The sequence below is a fragment of the Sminthopsis crassicaudata genome, chromosome 4, assembly GCF_048593235.1.
Source record: "Sminthopsis crassicaudata isolate SCR6 chromosome 4, ASM4859323v1, whole genome shotgun sequence".
In the NCBI taxonomy this organism is placed as follows: domain Eukaryota; kingdom Metazoa; phylum Chordata; class Mammalia; order Dasyuromorphia; family Dasyuridae; genus Sminthopsis; species Sminthopsis crassicaudata.
The window spans coordinates 183,085,297-183,108,150 of record NC_133620.1 but is presented as its reverse complement, the minus strand read 5'-3'; the positions used below and the strand labels follow the sequence as shown (position 1 = coordinate 183,108,150).

Sequence of the window (22,854 nt, the reverse complement as noted above, 5' to 3'; positions counted from 1 at the left end):
GCCTTTAATTGAAATTTTCATTCTTTAGTCTCTTATTTTGGGCTAACTTCTCCTGCAGAATTTTTAGTCCATGTGATCCTGCTTATCCTTTCCTTAAGACCTTTAAAATATGCTCTCCGAAATCTGTCAGTCCACGTTGAGATTTCTTCTTGCTTTTTAAAATCAGAAACCCTAACAGAACATAGTTACTATTTTTTGTGGGGGACTGAGGCAATTGAAGTTGGGTGATTTGCCTGGGATCACACAGCTAGTAATGTTAAGTGCCTGAGACCACATTTGAACTCGGGTCCTCCTGACCTCAGAGCTGGTGCACTAACCACTGCAACTAAATACCCCACGGTGTTGTGACTTCTTAAAAGGTTCCTCACATTTTCAGAACAGAAAGGGAGAATCAGATTCAAAATAGAATTTCTTTGTTCCTCTTTAAAAGGATAATATCAGGCAACTCAAAAAGCTCTTAGCTGTCCTGCTTTTGACATGTAGCTATATCAGATGCCTATATAACAGAAGACTCCCATCTCTATTATATCATCTACAAAGTCTGTAATATATTAGGGTAATAAAATAATTTCTATTTAGATCCTTCACCTAAATTCATTGCATCATAGTTTCCCTTTCTGATTCCTAGGTTTCTTCCCATGAATATATCTTCTTTATAAACAATGCTACCTTTTACTTTCTACCTAATTTGGTCCTATTTTTTATGAATAAGGAAAATTCATTCAGAACAATAATTGTAATTCCCATTCCATCAACTCTCACTGATACCTAATGAAGTCAAATTCTATTCCTTGAGTTAAATAAGAAATACTTTTATTTTGTTGTTACTCAAACTGTGGGGATTTGAATACAGACACTTGGGGTCATGTGTTTTACTACTGCCTCCATCCTGGGATATTTTTTTTTCTTCTATAAACTTATAGGTATCTTATTTTCTCTTCTTCCTTCAGTATAGCTAATTTCTAGAGCTATATTCTCTATCTAGTTTTGGTGGGTATAAATCAACAATTTTTTCCCTCCCCTAGTTTTAAAATTTAAAACCCTTTTTGTTAGTTTCACAAAATACCAAAGAAATTGATTCTTTGAAAAATTTCTTTGTTATTCTGAACCTGACATACACCCCTGAAACAAAAAAAAATTCTGAAACAACAAAAATGGAACACTTTCATATGCACAAAACAGAAAGCATATGGCATATAAAACTAGAAGTCTCATCATATCCTTTGTTTTGTGTTTTTAAAGCATATACTAAATTCAGGATGTTTATTACAAAAGCTGAGCTGTCTATTTCCCCTTGAACCCTCATTCTGTTATTTTCTGAGCATGTTTTTAAAAATGCTTTAATGAAATCTGCTCCTTCCTTCCTTTTAGCATCACTACCTTTGAGAGCTTTGCTCTCTCTACCAATTCTCTCCCTCTCTTGTAATAAGTTAGGGTAATCATGCAAAACAGATTTACATATTATATATGTCCAGAAATATTTTATTTTACATTTCTAATCTCTCATATCTCTGACAAGAGATAGGTCCTCTAGTAATGGTTGATTGATGCATTAATCATTATTAAATCTTTGGAAGTTGTTTTTCTTTATAATATTCCAATCATTATATAAATTGTTCAATATCCAATCCAATTCATACAAGTAGTGCCTGATTTCTTTGCATCTCTCAATTTTGTTGTTTCATATGGAAAAATTAATATTTAATTTCATGCATATGCCATAATTTGTTTAGCTACTATCCAAATGACAGAAATCTATTTAATATATACTACTTTGCTATGACAAAAAGTATTACTATGAATATTTTTATATAAATGGGTCCTTTTCCCTATTTATTTGATTTCTTTTGGACATATACTCAATAGTTACATCACTAGAATAAAAGGGTATGTACAGTTTGAAAGTTGTTGTTCAGTTGTGTCCAACCTTTTGAGGTGACCTTGTGTTGACAATAGTGTCCATGGGCTTTTCTTGGCAAAGATACTAGAATGGTTTACCATTTCCTTCTTGAATCAATAACAACAAAATTAATACTGTTGTTTATTATTTGGATTTCTTCCTTAAGAGAAAATTTATACATAGTCTTTGATAAATTATCTGTTAGAGGATAGTTCTTTTTCTATAAAGTCAATTCTGCTTACAACTTGAGATATATATTCCTAAAAACCATTGTTATATGCAAAATGATGCAATAAAACCCAGGCCTTACAGGGAAAATGGGGCTAGAGACACAACGCCCAAAAACATCATTAAAAAAACATACAAAAAAACTTTAAAAACATAATTAAAAAGCAGTGGCATACTTTTACACATGTTAAACAGTAAACAAATACAGAATTACTACACTAAAGAATGGCTATCATCTGGGGCCTAAGTCTGCTGCTTTATTCCCAGGTGCACAAATAGGGCAGGCTAAAACTCCATGCTAGAGACCATGGTGGAAGGGGAAGTGGGAGAAGGGGGCATGGTAGGAGGATGGAGAGGGGAAAAGATGTGGGACCAGTTCTCTGCTCACAGTTCCTGCTATACCAAAAGAAATACCATAACAATGGCACTTTGCCTAGACAAAGACCTAATAATTGCTTGTGGAAGTAAGTGTGGAAGAGTTGAAGCTTGTGAATTATTGTGAAGTGATACAGTTGTTTACTTTGTTTCTCTTTGAAGAAATCATACAGAAGAAAATTAAAAAATTCACATTACACCTAACATATTTGCTTTAATATACAATCATAGTGGAACACATTTATATTTTCCAAAACACACATAGCAGAATTGATATCTTGGATTAATTGTCTCTATGTATTAGATATCAGACTTTAGAGAAACAGTAAAATTTTTTTCTAATTAACTATTTTCTCTCTTATTTTACCGATATTGTTTGTACAAAATCTCTTCAATTTTATGTAATCAAAACTGCCAATTTTACTATTTATAATCCTCTCTATCCCTTGTTTGCTCAAAAGTCTTCCTCTATTCACAGATATCTTTTGCCTTGTTCTTCCAACTTGCTTATGATGTGCTATGCATATTAAGAGTTTATTGTGATATACAGTATGAGTTAGGCCCAATTTCTACCAGAATATTTTCCCAGTTTTCCAGGCACTATGTATCAAATAGTTAAGTCATTACCCCAGTAGTATATTTGGATATCTCTAGTAGGCTCCTATGTTCATCATCATGCTTCTGGACCTTATTTGGATATAAAGTAATCCTTTGGTAGTTCATTGATAGGGTACTGAATACTTAATTCAGGATGTAATGTCATTTTTAAGATAATGGCATGGCCTAGTGATGAGCAATACATATCACACATCTATCTCCAATATTTATACATCTTTATTTCTGAAAAATATTTGGTAATTATATTCATAAAAGTTCTGTCTTGGTAAGTAAATTTTTAGATAATTTACACACTTTATAGTTATGAAAAGAAGCTCTAAACTTTCTTAAAATTTGGTTTTGATGATAATATATAAAAAGGCTAATGATTCTGTGAAGCTTATATTCTGTCCTGTGCTAAAGTTAATAATTCAATTAATTTATAATTTAATAATTATAGTTTAAGTTTCCTTAATAGTGAATCAACCCTTGCATTTCTGGTATAAATCCAACCTGCTCACACTACATAATCTTTTAAATGTATCTAATATTTTATTCAGTATTTTTACCTTGCTAGTCAAATTACTGGTCTCAGAATGATAGAATTCATAGTCTATCTGGGTCCCTGGTTTATTTCCTCCTCTTTAGTTCTAGAATGATCACATTAGTTTCTTTTTTTTGACACTGGGTTATTAAATTTAAATTTCTTATGCTGTTATCCGAGTATTTTATGTTTTTGTAAAAAAAAATTTATGTCATCAATTTTGTTGGCATGTAAGGAGGAAATCGATTCTAATATTTTATGCTTTATTCCATCTACATTTATTGCAAATACTTTTTCATATTTGGGGAATTTGGTCTTTCATTTTTAGAAATTATACATTTTATGATTTATACATTAGATTTTGAAAACAGGCTATTTTTATTTAGCAATTTAGTGTGTTGGTTTATTTTGCTTTCTATTGCTAAATTCCTTTGTTTTTCAGAATTTTAATTTTTGTTATTACTTAGTATTTTTTTAATTTGTTGACTTTTCATGAGACACATGCCCAATTAATGGATTGCTCCTTTATTTTCTTTTGCTAATGAAAGTGTTTTATGACATAAAATTTCCCCTACATATCTTTTAGATGAATTCCCAGCAAAGTCTGACTGATGTAGATCCAGTTTCTATGATTTCTTTAATTCACTATTACTTTAATATTAAATTATTTGGTCTCCATTTGTTTGAATCCTTTCTTCAAAGATGCTATTGATTGCTAAAATTTGTAATCGCATAAGGATGAATTTATTATTCTTCCTTCAAATTATGAGATTTTTATGCTTTTAATATGTGCTCAGTTTTTATAAATGTGGCACGCCCAGTTGAGAAATATGTATATTCTTTTTTATTATTCTTCCTTCAAATTATGAGATTTTTATGCTTTTAATATGTGCTCAGTTTTTATAAATGTGGCACGCCCAGTTGAGAAATATGTATATTCTTTTTTATTTCTACTTGATACTTGCCAGAGATCTAATATATTTAGCTTTTCAAAATTTCTAGATTCTTTGCTTATCCTGTTACATTTATCTAATTCTGAAAAAGACACATTGAACCTCCCAAATACTATAATTTCACTATTTCTTCCTATAATTGTATATACTTGTCCTGCAAGTATACCATTTAGAATGTGTGTGTGGGGGGGGAGCGCTCGCGTGTGCATATAAAATCAAGCATTATAGCACTTCAATGTCTAGGACATCTTTAAACATAATATAATTTCCTTTTTATTTTAATCATCTTTTTATGCTATTACCTTATCTGAGATCCCCACAGCTATTTCTGCTTTATAAAAATTCAAATGAAATATATTTTACTGTAACTCATTTTCAGTGTAAATATTTGCACATCAAGTGTTTCTTGTAAAAAACAAAACACTTTGAATTCTCTATCCTTTCCCACTAGAAGTGAAACCATCCGCTTCATTCAAATTCAAAACTACTACTGTAGTGTATTTCCCTTTATTATGTCCTCTTATATTTCTTCCTTTGTTTCTTGCCATCCTTTTTATACAAGAAGTAGTGATAGAGAAAGACTGTGTCCACTATAGATCACTACTACTACTGATCAAACTGAAGTGATCTGTTTCTACGCAATCACCTTTCCCATCAAGACTTCCCAGATCCTGGGCTCACTAATTCTTTCACCTTACCTTCTTTCCTTTTAAACTCCCTTATCAAAATTCAAGTGTGCTTTAATTGTGACTACTTCCATCCCAACTTCTTTTTCCCTCTTAAGACTTCTTCCTTTTCTTTACCCTACATATTCTCCTACTGAATTTAATATATCACTTGCAGAGTAACTTATTTTTAGCTATAAGCCTTTATCTTTTGCCTTTGAGGATATCTTACTCCAAGTTCTGCTCTCTTTTGAGATATTTGCTGCCAAATTTTATTTGACCCTGGGATTCCATGGAACTTGAACATCTTTTTTATTGCTTGCAACATTTTCCCCTGAACTTGTAAACTCTGGACTTTGGATTCCTGCAAGATTCAACTAGACACTTTTTTATGCCAGATTTTAAAATTTCACAGTGACTGATGAATCATATTTTCACGTTGTCTTCTGTTTTTAGTAAATGTGGGAAGTTTTTATTAACGATTTCTTGAAATGCTGTTTTGAAGAGTTCAAAGATTATTAAATTATTTTTCTTTTACTTGGTTGGTTTTATTTTGTACTATTATTTGTCAATTGAGTAACAGTATTCTGTAGAGTTTATTTTAACTTTCAAAGAATTTGCCACTGAGATACAATTTTGCACATTTGTTCTAAGTTATTTAGTCTCCTTCCATAGCTCTTATTTCATTATTTATTTCCTGATTAGTTTCTCATAAGCTGCTTGCCACTGGGATACAATTTTGCACATTTATTTTTTCTTTTCTTTTCTTTATTTATTTTGCTGAGGATATTGGGATTAAGTGACTTGCCCAGGGTCCCACAGCCAGGAAGTGTTAAGTGACTGAGAACAGATGTGAATTCAGATTGTCCTGATTTCAGGGCTGGTGCTCCATCCACTGCGCTACCTAGCTGTCCCACACATTTGTTAAAAGATATTTAGTTTCCTCTTTCTATTTTTTCCTTTTCAAAGCTCTTATTTCATTATTTATTTACTGATTAATTTCTCATAGGTACTCATAGTTCTTATGAGCAAATCATTTTCCCCTAAGATCTTTTAACTTTAAAACCTATCATCTTAAAAAAAATTACCACAGTACCTCAAATTGAAAAGCAACAAAAGGAGAAATCATGAGCAAAGTTTAACCTGAAACCAATTAAATCTTAAGATCTCAAAGCATTTATAAATGAACTTGAGAAAAAAGGTGTAAAATGGAACTATCTGCTAGTTATTCTCTGCAATTTATTTTTATCATCAATGACAGTAGAAGCATCAGCATCCAATATGCTATAAGAGGAAATAAAAACAAGACTCATTATAAGGAAGTTAGGAAGAAATTGGACCTTGCCCAATAGACAGAAAAAAAAAATCCTGGAGGTAAGTTTTTAAAGGCACTTAAGAGATTTATAGTGTACTGATTTAAAAAAAAAAGGGGGGGGGAGATAGGCAAAATACTATATGCAGTTATTTCACATTTCTCTCCAAAGCTTCCCGTTTTCTCTTTATCTTTCAATGCTTCTCATTAAATCAGGGTGAGACAATGTAGTACCAATCCTTAGAGTTTCAGGTAAGATAGGAGAGATTTCCTTTACCTCCCAAAGGAGAGTGATTAGTGGCACAGCTTAGTAGATACAGTGTTTACCCAGAAGGCATTTAACTAGTGGTCTACCAATAAGTTTAACAACTGCTCTCTGAAAAAATCATGTGTTACCAAGATAAGATCTAAATACATTCATGATTTAGAGAGAGTGATATTATAAGCAAATTACAGGAACATAAGTTGGTTTACCTCTCAGATCTGTGGAGAAGGAAGGAATCTGTGTCCAAAGAAGAACTGGAACTCATAACTTAACACCAGATAAATAATTTTGATTATATAAAGTTTAAAAGTTTTTGTACAAAACTAATGCAGACAAGATCAGAAGGAAAGTAATGAATTGGGAAATCATTTTTACATTCAAGGGTTCTAAAAAAGGCTTTATTTCCAAAATATATAATGAACTGACTCAAATTTATAAGAATCCAAGCCATTCTCCAATTGATAAATGGTCAAAAGACATGAACAATTTTCAGATGAAGAAATTTAAACTATTTCTAATCATATGAGAAGGTGCTCTAAATCAATATTGATCAGAGAAAGGTAAATTAAGACAACTCTGAGGTATCACTACACACCTCTCACTCAGATTGGCTAAGATGACAGGAAAAGATAACGATGAATGTTGGAGGGCATGTGGGAAAACTGGGACACTAATGCATCATTGGTGGAGTTGTGAATGGATCCAGCCATTCTGGAGAGCGATTTGGAACTATGATCAAAAAAGTATCAAACTGTGCGTACCCTTTGATCCAACAGTATTTCTACTGGGCTTTTCTCAAAGAGATCTTAAAGGAAGGAAAGAGACCCACATGTGCAAAAATATTTGTGGCAGCTCTTTTCATAGTGGTAAGAAACTGGAAACTGAATGGATGCCCAACATTTGGAGAATGGCTGAATAAGTTATGGTATGTGAATGTTATGAAATATTATTGTTCTATAAGAAATGATAAGGAGGATGATTTTTAGAAAGGTCTGGACTTACATGAACAGATGTTAAGCGAAATGAGCAGAACCAGATCATTGTACACAACATCAATATTACACAATGATCAATTCTGATGGACATGACTCTTTCCAACAATGAGATGATTGATGCCAGTTAACAATGATCTTATGATAAAGACAGCCATCTACATCCAGAGAGAGGACTATGGGAATTGAATGTGGATCACAACATAACATTCTTACTCTTTTTGTTGTTGTTAACTTGTATTTTGTTTTCTTTCTCATTTACTCTTTTTTTTATCCATTTTTCTTGTGCAGCAAGAGAATTGTATAAATATGTTTATACATATTGGATTTAACATATATTTTAACATGTTTAACATATATTGAATTGCTTGCCATCTAGGGGAGAGGGTGGGAGGAAGGAGAAAGAAAATCTGAAACACAAGGGTTAGTCAAATTATCCATGCATATATTTTGAAAATAAAAAGTTTTATTAAAAAAAGAAAAGAAAAATGTGTGTGTGTACACCCACACACATATACAAACATTTGTGAACATGTATATGTGTACATAAGTTATTATAAATTTTACTAACTAAATATACAACATTCTTTATTGTAAATTCCATATAGCCAAAAGTGATTCTTACAGAATGTTTACTGTTATGGGAGCCACCTGCTAATGGCTATTGGGGATCTAAATCTGACCAGCAGAATAGATCCCTTCAAGTGAAAGGATGATAATGATACAAGAAGACTCAGAGGCAGCTGCATTCTCCGACCTCTCTCCTCTTCCCTCTAACTTCCCAATTAACAAACAACATCTGCATCAGTAAAGGCTGATTTGCATCTCCTTCAAGTATATTATGATTCACAGCTATGGGGGCTTTTGGAGAATAGACCTGTAACTTCACACTTAGGCATGATCCTTAATAGTTTACATTAATTTTTGTTGAACTCGTATATCTATAACCAGCTTATGGTGTCAAGTCAATCAAGTTTTGACAAATAAATTACATTCTAATCTGCCCTTTTCCCATAAATTTACTGCCATTAAATTTTACAATTTACTACTGTTAAACTATCTCTCACCCATAATTATATTTTTTAACTAAAACTTTTCAGTTTCAGCCCTTTTGAATATAATAGTGCTGTCTTTTTTGCTGTCTAGTTAAAAAAATAGAACATTATCTGATTCATATTATAATCAATAAAATCCTCCAAATAATTCAAATCAATTTTATATTTTAAAATTTTATTTAAATGACAAAATGTTCTCCCTACTGCTTATTCAAGGTGAACTTAATTCTTCATACATCCAAATGTGTGGTTCTAAGAAATAAAAATAATTTAAAATGTTTTCATCATCATCAATAAAAGATATAATTGCATATGTTAAATTATTATTTTCTAACATGTTTCTAGGAATTTGCATTACACATTTATTATTTTTATTAAATGGAATACCCTTAAGCTTATCTGACTTAATCTACTCTTCAGATTGGCGATTCATGCTTTCCAATGCCAATCATTAAATTTTGCAAAGCATATTTTATAGTGATTTTGGTTAATTTTTTGTACTTTCCAAATGTTAGTTGGTTTTTACTGCAATGCAATAAAGTAATGAAAATTCTTCAAGAATGTCAAGTGTTAAAGATCTTGTAAGAGATTAATTTTGCCTAATTATTGCCAAACCAAAATAAGGAGAGCAATTAGAAAATTGCATAAAGCAATATTTGCATATATAACATATGTACAATTTATATAAACAGCAATAGCAGCTTGTAAACATCATCACATGCCATCCATTTCAGTCCCAATATTTAACCAATTTTAATAATTTCAAGTTCTAGTTTTTTAGCTATAATTTCTAGCCTGGGTTGATATTTATTAGATTGGTGATGTACAGAATAAATTTTATTCAAAAATATTTTAAAAACAGATTGTTTTATTTCAGCTAATGAACACGTGTTAACTGCAATCAATGATTTAAACATTGCCAAATGATGATTTTAGGGAAAAAAAATTTTTAAACAACTTCAGTTAGTTCGTAGTTTGTTCTTAGCACTGTGTTAATACCATCAGAACAAAACACAATTAAGTTCTATGTGAAATATTCATTATTAAAGCTGTAACTTTTACTTCATTATCTATGGTTCTTTTAACATAAGGTAATTTCCCAGTTTTTTTCTTTTAATTAAATCTATTTTAACTTTAACTTTGTCTGAAATCATGTTGTTATCCTTGCTTTTTCTACATCAGTTGAAACATAATAAATTCTATTTCAGCCCTTTATTTTTCTCTATGTATGTTTCTCATGTTTAAATGTGTTCCTTACAAACAGCATATGGTCAGATCTAGTCTTTGATTGATTTTGATATCCATTTACATTTTAGGAGTAAATTCATCTCATTAACATTCAAAGTTATAACTACTAGTTGTACATCCTATTTCTTCCCTCACCCCTCATTGTTTATTGATAACTTCTTTTTTTTTTAACCTGTTCCTTCCTGAAAAGTCTAATCTACTTCTAACCATTGCTTCTCTAATTTGCATATCCTTCTGAGAGACTTTCCTTTATCCTATCTTCTTACTCTCTTGAATTTTTCTGTAAGTTGAAGATTTTTATACCCATCTAGATATATAGTTATTCCCTCTTTAATCAAGTTCCAAAGACAGTAAGATTCCCCTGAACCCTATCCTCCTGTCCACTGTAACAATTCTTTCATTCATATCTCTTGAATGGAATAATTTGCTTCACTGTGTTATCCTGACTAACTTCACAATATCTGAACTGTTTCTAGTTGTTTGTAATATTTATCCTTGGCCTGGGAACTTTCAAATTTAGCTATAATGTTACTGTACGTTTTTATTTTGGGATCTCTTTCAGTATGGTGATTAGTGGATTTTTTCAATTTCTATTTTACCTACTAAATTAAAAAAAACTACATGCCATTTTTCCTGAATAATTTCTTGAAGTATAGACTTTTTATTCACGAATTTTAGGAAGCCCAACAGTTCTTTTATTATCTATCCTCAATCTGTTTTCCACATCAATTATCTTTCTAATGAATTAGTTCATGTTTTCAATTTTTTCATTCTGTAAATTTTATTATTCCTTAATATGGAGTTATTTCCTCCCTCTTTCCCATTTCTAATTTTTAAAGAGTTATTATCTTCAGTATATTCTTCTATTGGATTCCCCCCCCCAATTTGTTAACTTTTCATAATTTTCTTTGATTTTCTTGTTTTATACTAATTTCTTTTCCCTTTTGTATTTGATTTTTAAAGTCCTTTTTTCTTTACTCTTTCTTAAATTGCCTATTTCCTGGCTATTGACTATGTTAGGGTCAGACTCTGATCCATGGTCTGGGGGATCTCAGATTTTTTGTCCCATTATTTTTAGAGAACTATTAGAGGTCTTTGACATTTTTGTTTTGCTAATGTGCTACAATCCAAGGCCAGGTGTGGTCACTGCTCAGGTGGCTCCCCTCTTCTTGGTCTATGAGTGACCTCAGGTATTCCTCTCCACCCCTGAGTAGCTAAGCAGGATCCCCAGCATTGCAGTCACAGCAAACTCTCTAGGCTCTCTGTGATCCCTCTAGCAGCTGCAAGTTTAAGCTTGCCCCTCTGCCCTGGAACGGAAACCAGAGAATTTGTTGTCCTGTGAATGATGACAAGCAGGGCTCCTGCTCCATTGCAGCTGGATTCACTGGCGAATTTTCAATCCTCCTGGACCCCACATAGCCTGAGACCTATCCAATCTATATGCCTGGAAATTATTTCTGCTACTGTAAAATTTACTTTGAGGTGTTATTTTAAGTTATTTTGAGGAACAGAAGATTGGGAGACCCAGATAATTTTCTGCTTTATTCTTCCTTTTTCCTACAATTCCTGGCAAGCTAATTTTCTAATTCCTCCTGGGGTGACATTTTTAGACCTCAGTTCACTTCCAAGGAAGAATTTACAATTCAAAGAAGAACGATTAAAAAATAATAAGCAGGTCAAAGATAGAAAACCACCACATAAAAGAATGTTCCAAATCACTAATAATAAGAAGTATAAATACCAACTATTAAAATTTCACTTCACACCCTACAAATTGGCAAAAATGACAAATAACAGGAAGAGTCAATGTTTCAGGGCTGGCAGGAAGATAGACACACTGCTACATTATTAGTGAAGCTGTGAATCAGTACTAATTTTTTGAAAAGCAATGGGTAATTCTGAGAATAAAGAGCCTAAAATGTCTATACCCTTTCAACCAGAAATTCTTTTTCTAGGTTTATACTTCAAGGAAGCTAGAGATGAGAAAATGTCAAAAGTATTTAGAACAGCACTTTTTTATGTTGAAATACATGTTAGATCCAATGTGTACACACATTTATGAAGTTATCTTATTGAGCAAGAAAAATCAGATCAAGAAGGAAGAAAAAGAAAAACAGAAAAAAAACCAAAATGCAAGCAAATAACAACAGAGAGAGAGTGAGAATGCTATGTTGTGTTCCACATTCTGTTCCCATGATTATCTCTCTGGGTATAGATAGTTCTCTTCATCACTGTATAAGTGGAACTGGTTTGATTCATCTCACTGTTTAAGAGGACCACCTCCATTAGAATTGCTCGTCATATAGTCTTGTTGTTGAAGTATATAATGATTTCTTGGTTCTGCTCACTTCACTTAGCATCAGTTCATGTAAGTCTCTCCAGGCCTCTCTGAAGTCATCCTGCTGGTCATTTCTAACAGAGCAATTGTATTCCATAGCACTCATATACCATAATTTATTCAGCCATTCTCCAATTGATGGGCGTCCACTCAGTTTCCAGTTTTCAGACACTACGAAAAGGATGCCCACTGATTTGTAAACAACTAAGCAAACCATGGAATATTTAATGTAATAGAATATTATTGTACTGTAGGAAATGAAAAATGTGATGAATATAAACATGAAAAGATCTCCATTAACTGAAGTAGAATGAAATAAAGCAAAGTTAAAAATTAATATACATAAAGACAACATAAACAGAAAGAACCACACATAGATCAAACATGAATGTTGCAAAATTATAAACAACAAGCACGAACTCAAAAGATATATGTATGACTTAAAAAGATATATTCCTTCACCCCATTCACATCTTTGCTGAAATGGAAGGTGCACAAATGTTGTACAATGTACATATTTTCAAACTTTTTTCAATGTATTGATCAATTATGCTGATTTTTTATCTTTGTTTTTTAAAAAATACCATTCATTATATAGGATAGCTTTCTTGGAGGGAAAAAATACTGTGGGAGATTATAGTAATGAAGAATACAAAAGCTATCAATAAAAACTTATTAAATAATAACTGAATTATTACCTTATACTAATAAAATTGGCCAAAGTAATAAAAGGAGATGATATTCAATATTGCTATGAAAACAACTAGCATACTCATATGGAGATGATAAAGCTAAGAACTGGTTTATTTTTTAATAAATAATAAACATTTTATAGTAAGAATTTAATATTAATACCCTTTGTTCCATTAAATCTATTATACACGTGTATGCACATACATATTTGTATATGTGTGTGTATGTGTATACACAAATAATTTATCATTAGGTCAGAGAATGCATAAAATCTGGCATGCAAATATAATGGAATGTTGTGCTATAAGGAATAAAATTTCCATCTAAAGAAATAATCAAAATGAGTGGGTTTTTTTGTGAAAAGCTACAGAATCAAAAATTCTAATAAAAATATAGAGTATAATTATATAAGTAAAGAACATTAAATAACACAAAGCCTTTGACAAATACATTAAACAGGTTTAAAAGTATGTCTTATTAATTTATACAAACTTTTGTTTCTTTTAAGAACTACCAAATAACAAATTATATAATAATTTTAAATTTTGTTTATTGTTTTTTACCTGTTTTGGGTAGCTAGCTGTTCATAGTTTGGGTTTTGTTTTTGCTTACAAAAGTTTTATGAAAGGTAAGACAAAATTTATCAGTAAATCAAATGGTTCACAAATGTTTGTTGCTAAAATAAAATATATTTTGAAAAGACCACATTCTGCCTATACAATATTCCCAAATGGCAATAAGAAGACATATGGAAGGCCACGTAAATGCTGGTATTCATTCAATAAATATTAGCAGACATATATACTAATCTGAATAACCTAAAATTTATTTCTAATCCAAATATTGCCAAAGCTTTATATTGTTTAAAGAAAACTATACACAAAGATCTTGTGTAATATCCTAAAAAGCATTAAAAGTTTTTTTTAAAGATGTAATTATGAACTATATATGTGATTTGAATAGAAAGGTAGCTGTCTTTAGAAATTGATTATTACATGAGAGAAAGCCAATTCATTTGATAAAATCCACAGAAGACAATCCAAAACCACAGAATTTCAGACTAACCCACACTTGGAAGGAATCCTCAATTACAATATATCCAACAAATAATCATACAGCCTCTGATTAATGACCCTCAAGGAAGGAAAATTCCTTAGGCAGTACATTCCACTTCTAGAGATACCTACTTGTTAGTATATTCTTCTTCCTGGTACTAAGACTAAATTGGACTCTATAACTGTGGAGTCCTATATATCCATGTAGAGTAGCTGCATATCCGTGCATCCCCTACTTTTCTGGATTGACCAGTCCCCTAGAAGTTTAGGTTACAATAGTGGATCAAAATGAGACTCTGTAGTTACTCAACAGTATAGAGCACCTGCCCTGAAGTTAACTGGATAAATAATTTTTTAACTATTGCATGCCTCAGTTTCCTTTATTCTTTTTGGAGGCTTTTCTTGGGGAGGAGTGGAAATCTGTTTTCTTTCACAACATGACTTTTATGCAAATATTTTGCATAATTTCACATGTGTCTTATCAATGGGAGATTCAGGTGGAAGGGAGAATCTGGAACTCAAAATTTTAAAAACAAATATTAAAATTTGTTTTTATATATAATTAGAAAAATATTACATAAATGGGAAAAATATAAAAAAATAAAATAAAATAAAAAACAAGACTTGTAATTCAAACAAATATACTACTAGTACAATACAAAAACGTTTATTGGAACCATTTGTACTTAATTACAGTTCAACTTCCCTGGCTCCAATCATCATGTACACTCAAATCTGTGATGGTTCAAATGTATGGATCACTGATGTACATTTTTGTCTGGACTGTATATTTGCCTTTTGATAAAATATTACCTTGTTATATAACTTTATTCTATCACAAATATGTGGTTTACCTCTTTGTATTACTATAAATTATGTGAATATATATATTTTTTAAACTGAAGTTCTTAATCCCCTGAGCAATTTTGGAGGAATGTCAACATCTTTTGAAAGAAAAATGAGTCTGAATTGGACGAGGAGAGACCTCACTTCTATCATGCCTATTATAATGTTATGAAGATATTTTTGTACCCACATATATAAAATTTTATATTTATCAAGCTTTAGGCTAATTAATTTGAGATTGATAAACCAAAGGGCCAACCAGAGTCCAAAGGCAAAAAGCCAACATCAACATCAAAAGCAATCCCAGAATAGCCTTAAACATTCTTTAAACAAGACTTTAAACCCAAACCACAAAGTATGGTAATTAGGTCAGGGTCAATAAACAAATCTCTGTATTTCTTTCTTTCTTTTTTTCCCTGAGGCTGGGGTTAAGTGACTTGACCAGGGTCACACAGCTAGGAAGTGTTAAGTGTCTGAGACCAGATTTGAACTCTGGTCCTCCTGAATTCAAGGCTGGTGCTCTCTATCCACCACGCCACTTAGTTGCCCCTAAATCTCTGTATTTCTATCAGAAATTTTTCTTTAGAATTTCTTTAGATTATTTTTTTCTTTTTTTTTTTTTTTGGTTAATTTTATAATTATACATTTTTGGACAGTATATATGCATGAGTAATTTTTTTATAACATTATCCCTTGTATTCATTTTTCCAGATTTTCCCCTCCCTCCCTTTACTCCCTCTCCTAGATGACAGGCAATCTTATACATTTTACATGTGTTACAGTATAACCTAGATACAATATATGTGTGTAAATCCAATTTTCTTGTTGCATGTTAAATATTGGATTCTGAAGGTATAAGTAACCTGGGTAGATAGACAGTAGTGCTAACAATTTACATTCAATTTCCAGTGTTCCTTCTCTGGGTGTAGCTGTTTCTGTCCATAATTGATCAGCTGGAAGTGAGTTGGATCTTCTTTATGTTGAAGATACCTATTTCCATCAGAATACATCTTCATACAGTATTATTGTTGAAGTGTACAGTGATCTTCTGGTTCTGCTCATTTCACTCAGCGTCAGTTCATGCAAGTCTCTCCAAACCTTTTTGAATTCATCCTGCTGGTCATTTCTTACAGAGCAATAATATTCCATAGCCTTCATATACCATAATTTACCCAACCATTCTCCAATTGATGGGCATCCATTCATCTTCCAGTTTCTAGCCACTACAAAAAGAGCTGCCACAATCATTTTGGCAAAAACAGGTCCCTTTCCCCTCTTTAGTATTTCTTTGAGATATAAGCCCAGTAGTAGCACTGCTGGATATGTACAATTTGATAACTTTTTGGGCATAGTTCTAGATTGCTCTCCAAAATGGCCGGATTCTTTCACAACTCCACCAACAATGTATTAAGTGTCCCAGTTTTCCCACATCCCCTCCAACATTCATCATTATTTGTTCCTGTCATCTTAGCCAATCTGACAGGTGTGTAGTGATTAGATTATTTTTTTTTCTTTAGGTATTCTGAGTTTGGCAATAAAATGTAGTTGATTATAAGATGTATAAAATATCTGGAAGTTAACCTACCATGACAGTTAAAATTTATATAAATGCAATTGTAAGTCTTCAGATAAATAAAGGGAAATAAATAATTGGAAAGAAATTAGTTCATGATGCGATTGTTCTAATATGACCTAAATTTATCTAAAGATTTAGTACTGGGGCAGCTAGGTGGTGCAGTGGATAGAGCACCAGCCCTGAAGTCAGGAGGACCTGAGTTCAAATCTGGTCTCAGACACTTAATACTTCCTAGCTGTGTGGGCAAGTCACTTAATCCCAATTGCCTTAGCAAAAAAAAAAAAAAGAAAAGATTTAGTGCTAATAGCAATTCCATTACTGAGGAAATAAATTTTAGAACTGGAAAAGATAATAACAAATTTCATTTGGAAAAACAAAAGGTCAAGAACTTCAAGGGAAAGAATGAGGAAAAAGTTCTTTACCAGAATTCAAAATGTATTGTAATAAATCAAGAAACCTCAAAAACATTCAATGCTGGTGAAAAGAAAAGTAAAACAATAGGACAGACTAAATAGGCAAGAAACAAGTAATAGAAAATAATAAATTAGCATCTCAACACCTAAACCATAAATTACTGGAGGAAGAGCTACCTTTTTGACAAGAACTCCTAGAAAGAAATTTGCAAAAATTACTATTGTACTAAGCATGTTACATTATATACCACAATTAAGTTTAAAAACAGATATGAGACTTGAATTTTTAAAAATCACATCATTAAAAAAAATCAGAAGAGAAAAAGATTTCATAATTACCGCAAGAGGAAGAAATAGTAAATAAATAAAGGATAGAGAAGATTCTTAAAGGTAAAACAAAGATAAATGCAATTCTGACTACATAAAAAAATTAAACTATATAGGTAAAATGCAGACAACTAAAAAAGGAAATAGAATAGAAAAATAATTGCATCAAACATCACTAACAGAAGTATTATATCCAAAACTTATAGGTTAACTTACACAAATATAAAATCAAGTGCCAAAAAATGGTCAAAGACTATGAATATTTTTTGATTTTGAAAAGTCTTACAGGGAGGGAAATGGAATCAAAATGGCAAAGCAGAGAAAGCCTTCAACTTAGCATTCATAACATTCCCCTCCAAACTTTAAAATAATGCCTCAAATCAAATTCTCAATTGGCCAAACCAAAAAAAGGTCACAGTAAGACATTCTTGAACCAGCACAAGACATAATAGAAAATAAGAAAAATAAAAAACATCTATAAAAAAGCTGTCCCAGAGCCCACATCGATGAGAAACTAATGGTGAAATTAATGACAGAAGCAGTGACAATGGAGCTGGACACCTGATCAGACCAACTGGTCAGAAAGGCTTCCAATAACAAAGAAGCAGGAACCCTGAGGAGCAGTACTGACTGCAATCCAGATGGATCAGTGGCCTTCCCTGGGTAAGAACCAGAGTGTAGAACAGGAGAATACTGACCCACATCTCCCTGGGTCACATCACTGCAAATTTTCAAACTCCCAGAATTAATTCTGAAAACAACCATGTTAAAAAGTCTGAAACTTGAAACAGTGCCTCTCCCTCCCACTATGTTGATGTCTGAGCCCATCAAGTTCCACTTCAAGAAACAGTAGAAAAAGATGAGATAACAAAAACCTGACCATAGCTTTCTATACAATTCAACTCATATATTGCTGCTAGAAAAACTACAGCTTTGACTATGTGGATGGAGATTTGTCAGCTAAGTGATGTCTCAACTTTTTAATATGTTGTCTAGATTTGTTCTAATTTTCCTTCCAAGGAACAAGCTTTTTTTTTTTTTTTTAAATTTCATGGTGCAAGTCACTACAATGATCTTTGAGTGCAAGAATGTAAAATATGACTTTGCTTCTATTTCTTTGCTTCTACTTCTCTCCCCCCCCCATTTGCCAGAAGAGACGGAACCAGTTGCCAACAGTTTTTTGGGGGGTTAAACTTCAAGCCAGCTTTAACCCTCTCCTCTCTCTTTCACCCTCATCAAGATACTTAATTCCTCTTCACTTTCTGCCAACACAGTGATATCATCTGCCTATCTGAGATTGTTGATATTTCTTCTGGCAATCTTAATTTCATCTTTTAATTCATTCAATCTGGGCATTTCACATGATATATTCTGCATGTAAATTAAATAAGGTTGTCACCTTACTTATAAAACAGCTTTGTAAAAACACAAAAGATGATGAACAAAATAATACCTTAAAAAATGAATGGGTCAAATGGAAGAAAAATATAAAAAACTCACTAATGAAAATAACTCCTTAAAAAGCATAATGGTTTAAAAGGAAATAGAGGTTAAAAAGCTCACTGAAATTTTATCAAACATTTGAAGAATACTATATAAAGTATTCAGGAAAATAGGGGGAAAAGGAGTCCTACCAAATTTCTTTTATGACAGAGATATAGTGCTGATACCTAAACCAGGAAGGGCCAAAGCAGAGAAAGAAAATTATAGACTAATTTTCCTAATAAATATTGATGCAAAATCTAAAACATTACCAAAGAGATTTATCACCAGGATAATACACTATGATCAAATGGGATTCATGCCATGAATATGCAGGGCTACTTCAATATCAGAAAAACTATTAACATAATTTATCATGTCAATAACCAAATTAACAGAAATCATATGATTATCTCAGTAGATGCATAAAAAGCATTTGACAAAATATGACACCCATTCCTAATAGAAACAATAGAGGGCACAGGAATAAATGGAGTTTTTTTTAAAATGATAAGTAGCACCTATCTAAAACCATCTGCAAGCATAATATGTAATGGGGTGAGTTATCAGGGGTAAAACAAAGTTGTCCATTATCACCACTATTATTCAGCATTGAACTACAAATGCTAGCTTTAGCAATAAGAGAAGAAAAAGAAATTGAAGGAATTAGAGTAGGTAATGAGGAAACAAAACTATCATTCTTTGCAGATGATGGTATATTTAAAGAATCCCAGATAATCAATTAAAATTACTAAAACAATTAACAACTTTAGCAAAGTTGCAGGATATAAAATAAACCCACATAAATATGTTTCTATGTTACCAACAAAGCTCAGCAGCAAAAGCTAGAAAGAGAAATCTCATTTAAAATATATATTTCAATATAAAAAGATAATAAAAATCTGGGAATCTACCTGCCAAGACAAAACCAGGAACTATATTAACACAATTACAAAACATTTTTCATCCAAATAAAGCTAGATCTAAATAATCAGAAAAATATCAATTGTGCATGGGTAGGCTGAGCTAATGAAATAAAAATGACAATTCTACCTAATCTAATTTTTCAGTACCATACCAATCAAACTGCCAAGAAACTACTTTTAGGGCTAGAAAAAAATAACAAAATTCATCTGGAAGAACAACAGGTCAAAAATTTCAAGGGAATTTATGAAGAAAAAAAAAGCAACTAAGGTGGTCTACCTGAATGAGATCAAAAGCAGCATTTACCACAACCATTTGGTCCTGGCTAACAAATAGAGTAGTGGAATCTAATGGTGATTAGATTAGGTTCACAAGAAACAATAGTCAGTGACTACAGTAATCTGGTATTTGATGATAAACCCAAAGACTCCAGTTTTTGGGATAAGCCACTCACTATCTGACAAAAATTGATGGGAAAACTGGAAAAGAGTATGGCAGAAATGAAGAGCTGACCAACACCTAACACTTTAGACATTAACCAACATTTAACACCCTATACAAAGATAAGATCAAAATGGGTTCATGAGTTAGACATAAGAGGTAGTAATTTGATAAGAAAATTGGGAGAACAAGGAATACTCTACTTCACAGATTTGTGGAAAAGGAGAAATCTATGACCAAAGAAGAAGTAGAGAATATTATGAAATGCAAAATGGATAATTTTGATTACATTAAATTAAAAAGGTTTTACATAAACAAAACCAATGTACCCAAGACTAGAAGGGAAGCAGAAAGCTGGGGGAAATTTTTTCATCCAATATTTCTGATAAAGGTCTCATTTCTAAAATGTAGGGAACTTACTCAAATTTATAATAATATAAGCCATTCCCTAATTGATAGATGGTCAAAGGATATGAACAAACTAATTTTCAGATAAACTAAAGGCATTTCTATTCATATGAAAAATGCTGGAAATCACTATTGATTAGAGAAATGCAAATTAAGACAACTCTGAGATACCATTTTATACCTCTTAAGATTGGCTAAAATGACAAAAAAAGATGGTAATAAATGTTGGAAGGGATATAGAGAAAACTGGGATACTAATACATTGTTCATGGTGATGTTAAATGATTCAGCCATTCCGGAGAGCAAGTTGGAACGATGCTTAAAGGGCTATCAAACTGTTCATACCCAGCAGTGTCTCTACTGGGTCTGTATCCCAAAGAAATAAAAAGAGGGAATAAAACCCACTTGTGCAAAAATGTTTGTAGCAGCTCTTTTTGTAGTTGCAAGGAACTGTAGTTGCAAGGAAGGAATTGAGGAGATGCTCATCAACTAGGGAATGGCTGAATAAATTATGACATATAATTGTAATGGAATTTTATAGTTCTATAAAAAATGACGAGCAAGCTGATTTCAGAAAAGCTTGGAAAGGTTTACATGACCAAAGTGAGCAGAACCAACAGAACACTGTACACAGCAACAACAAATACTATGTGATGATCAACTGTGATGGACTTGGCTCTTTTCAAAAACATGTTGATATAAAGAAATTCCAAAAGACTTGGGATGGAAAATGCCATCCATATCCAGAGAGAAAACTATGGAAGACTAAATGTGGATCGAAGCATAATAATTTCACCTCCTTGCTGTTTGTTTTTCCTTTCTCGTGTTTTTTTTTCCCCCTTTTGATCTGATTTTTCTTGCTCAACATGAAAAATATGGCAATGTTTTAAAGAATTTCACATATTTAACTTATATCAGATTCTCTGCTGTTTTGGCAAGGGAGGAAGGGGGAAAAAATTGGAACACAAAGTGTTACAAAAATGAATGTTGAAAACTATCTTTACATGTATTGGGGAAAATAAAACACTATTTTAAAAAAGCACAATGAAGAAAATAATTCCTTCAAAATTAATTTCATGAGATATCAAGAAACAAAACAATCAAAAGAAGAAAATGTGAATTATCTTATTGGAAAACAATTGAACTAGAAAATAGATTAAGGAGAGTTAATTTATAGTTTATTGGATTACCTAAGAGCCATGATCAAAGGAAAAACTAGATATCATTATTTCAAGAAATTATCAAGAAAAACTGCCCCAATATCCTTGAATTAGGTAAATCAGAAATCAAAAGAATCCAATGATCATTACATGAAAGAGATCCCAAAAAGAAAACTGCTGGAAATATTATAGCCAAATCCCAGAGTCCCAGATCAAAAAGAAAATATTTCAAGCAGCTAGAAAGAAAATTCAAATACCATACCTTTCTACATGGAAAGATAACACATGTATCTGATGTGGGTTAAGATTTCTTTCTAATTCCCAGCCCCCATGAATCCCAATGGGAGATATCCGGGCTTTCCCAGCCCCCACCGGATCTGAGCTAACTTGGGCTGTCCCAGCCCCCACTCTAATAATCTGCTCAGGTTCTCAACCCCCACAAATAGCTTACTCCTTATCTAAAAGCCCACTGAATCCTATTCAAATTCTAACCTTGGCTAAAGTTCAAGCCAGAGGCCAATATGGGACTCCACCCATAGGCCCCTTTCAAAGATTACCAAAAGCCCCCATTATAAAAAGGGGAACCCTGGAGTCCACTCTTGGCAGGAGCCCCAAACATGGCATCCTTACGCCGGCCATGCCAAGGGTTCCTGTCCACGCAGCGCCAGCTCTGGCCCTGGCGTCTTTCAACCTTTACCCTTATTTTCAAACCCCAAATAAACCTCTTTTATTAATCTATGTTTTGGGGTCTGTAAATTCCTTTATAGGGGACTCTTGCACCGCTACTAGACCTCATTTAACTCTGTATCTTTGCACCAAATCCAAAGGGGTTGTAGGAGAGTTCTATTTGACTCCCTGTACCTTGAACCTGCCACTAGACCTCAATTAACCCTAATTTCATCTAGGTACCCCTTACCTAACTCTCATCATATCTTCCAAGAACACTGTCATTATTAGGGCAGATAAAAGGATTCTACATAGAAAGAGTGTATAAAAGTGAGTCAATTATGTTGGAATGATGTAAAAAAATAGATAAGTGGTAAAGAAGGATACCCAG

General features: G+C 32.3%; 1 protein-coding gene across 11 annotated transcripts in view; it reads right to left on the bottom strand.

Moving 5' to 3' along the window:
* Window positions 1–22,854, bottom strand: part of FAM184A (family with sequence similarity 184 member A) — a 111,332-nt gene that overhangs the window by 77,915 nt on the left and 10,563 nt on the right. The window lies entirely within an intron of this gene.